The sequence below is a fragment of the Rhinopithecus bieti genome, unplaced genomic scaffold (assembly GCF_001698545.2).
Source record: "Rhinopithecus bieti isolate Rb0 unplaced genomic scaffold, ASM169854v2 scaffold_17939, whole genome shotgun sequence".
Lineage (NCBI taxonomy): Eukaryota > Metazoa > Chordata > Mammalia > Primates > Cercopithecidae > Rhinopithecus > Rhinopithecus bieti.
The window spans coordinates 1,685,955-1,688,752 of record NW_016809446.1 but is presented as its reverse complement, the minus strand read 5'-3'; the positions used below and the strand labels follow the sequence as shown (position 1 = coordinate 1,688,752).

The following is a 2,798-nucleotide window of genomic DNA, read 5'->3' as shown; positions in this document are numbered from 1 at the left end:
AAAGAAGTTACTTTATCATTGCCCTTTAAAGAGTTATCCAACTGAGACTGGTTTACAGCAATAGAATCTTTCCTAGTATTTGTCATGGATTTCTTTTTCATGAAGCATGTTGCTGACTTTATACCTTAGTATACAAACAGGGAAATGTTAATCTGCAGCTCTCTCTGTGAAACATCTTCAGGGCCATTTCTGACATCTTTCCAATGGAATAAAATAAAATGAACTTGTTTTTGGGATCTATACTACTTCCTGAATACAACCTTCATAGATTGAGTCTCTTTAATAAATGGTGTTGGGAAAATGGGGTATCCATATGCAGAAGAAAGAAATTAGACCCTTATCTCACACCATATTAAAAAATTAACTCAAAATTAATTAAAGCCTTAAATGTAAGGCTTTTATGTAAGCAAGTGTAGGGGAAATGCTCCAGGATATTTGTCTGGGAAATGACTTTTTGGATATGTTCTCCAAAGCATAGGCAGCCCAAACAAAAATACACAAATGGGATTATAGCAAACTAAAATTCTGCAAAGCAAAGGAAGCAGCCAACAGAGTGAAGAGACAATCTATAGAACAGAAGAAAATGTTTGCAAACTGTACATCTGATAAAAGTTAATGTCTAAAGTGTGTAAGGAGCTCAACTTAATAGCAAGAAAAAAAAAATCACCTGATTTTAAAATGGGCAAAAAACCTGAGTAGACATTTCTCAGAAGAATACATATAAATGACCAACAGATATATGCAAAAATATTCAGCATCACTAATCATCAGGGAAAACAAATCAAAACCATGAGATATCATCTGAGACCTGTTAGGATGGGCATTAAAAAAAGACAAAAAATAACAAATATTGATGAAACTGTGGAATTAAGGGAACATTATTCACCATTATGGAAAGCAGTGTGTGAGTTCCTCAAAAAATTAAAATAAAACTACTGTATAATCCAGTTCTCTCACTACTGGGTATGTATCCAAAGGAAATGAAATCAGATGTTGAAGTGATATCTGCACTTCAGTGTTTATTGCAGCACTATTCACACAAAAGGATATGGAATCAGCCTAAATTGTCCACCAGCACATAAATAGATAAAGAAAGTATGATATGTATACACAATTGAATACGATTAAGCCATGAATAAGAAGGAAATCCTGCTATTTAAAATAACATGGGTGAACCTAGGGTACATTATATTAGGTGAAATAAGTCAGAAATAGGAAGACAAATACCTCACAATTCACTCATGTGTGGAATCTTGAAAAGTTGATCTCATAGAAATAGAGAGTCGAATAGTGATTACCAGAGGCTGAGCTCTTGTGTGTTGGTGGGGAGAAGGGGCAGTTGGGGAGATGTTAGTCAAAGGATACAAAATTATAGTTCAATAAAAGGAATAAGTTCAAGGGATCTATTAAACAGCATAGGGACTAGAGTTAATTATGATATGGTGTATTCTTAAAATACATCATCATATCAGAGTAGATACTAAGTGTACTTACTACAAAATGATTATGTGAGATAATGCATCTTTAATTAGCTAGATTTGGGTATTTCACTATGTATATATACTTCAAATCATCATTTTGTATAATTATCTATTTAAATAAATAGATGAAATACATAAATAAGTTCGAAAAAATTGTTTCTCACTCTTCTAAAGGCTAGAAGTTCGAGATCAATGTGCTAGCAGTTTCAGTGCTTGGTGCAGTTTTGGTCTTTGCTTTCTTTTTTTTTCAAAGCCTGTGAAATTTTATTTATACAAAAGAATAAAAATAGCAATTTAAAAATGATTGATTTAAACATGTTTTTCCATTTTCCCTGTTCCTTGAACATGAATCTGCTTCCAACTCAGAAAGATTTAAGATAGGTAATTACTAAATACTTCCCTTGTAAAAAACAAAGAGCCAAGTTTCCCATTTTACTTATGATAAACCAGATTATTTTCAGTTATGAATATTGGGAACTGCATGAAAGAGATGATCAGATATGTCAGCAAGAAGGTATGAGCTGTACAAAGGCATTACAAAAAGACCCCAAAGAAAATAAGATAAAAACAAGAGAAAAATAAGAAAACACAAAGCAATATAAGAAAATGCCAGATATTTACAGCCTTCATCTGAAATGTAATTTGTGTTCTATTTTCAACATAAAACAAAACCAGAGAACATTTCTTGATGTGTATCACAGATGAAGCTGGTACCAGCCAGTTTAGGGGAAGACATTCATGCTAAGAAGGGAGAAATGTATAGTTGGCAACTCGCTGGGATTATATATGTCTTGATCTTCCTGCAGTTCTATTACTAAAAATGACATAAAGTAAATGATCCAATGTATTATGGAAATGACTTGTCACCACATTTAGAACAAACTACTCAAAATCACAGGCACTGAGTCTGGGAGAGCAGAGGTGGATGGCCACGAACTCAGGTGAAGGATGTTTATCTTTGTGAGGTCAGAGAAGGGAAGCAGGGCTCTACAACCTGGAAACTCCTGCACTAATGTATCTTCTAACAGTCAGCTCATGGTTTGTTGTTTAACCTCAGATCAATCCTATGCTGGTTTTTTATTCTTTCACTTTTTATGGCTGCTGTGGTGACTCCCTGAGGAAGTAGAGGAAGCAGCCTTGTGAGGTTTCATTCCCTGCACAGATCCATCCAGATCCTCAGGGTCCTCCTGGCTGGGCTCATTTTCCTGATTGTGGAAGTCTGGAGAAGTGTCACTTTCCATCCCACTTCTTGGCTCTCTCTCTCTCTCTCTCTTTCTTTCCTTCCTTCCTTCCTTCCTTCCTTCCTTCCTTCCTTCC

The 2,798-nt window shown here is 34.9% G+C and overlaps 1 pseudogene; it reads right to left on the bottom strand.

Annotated features, from left to right (window-relative positions):
- Positions 1-2,176: 2,176 nt before the first annotated feature.
- LOC108540333 (chromatin modification-related protein MEAF6-like) overlaps positions 2,177-2,798 on the bottom strand; it is a 4,155-nt pseudogene continuing 3,533 nt past the window's right edge.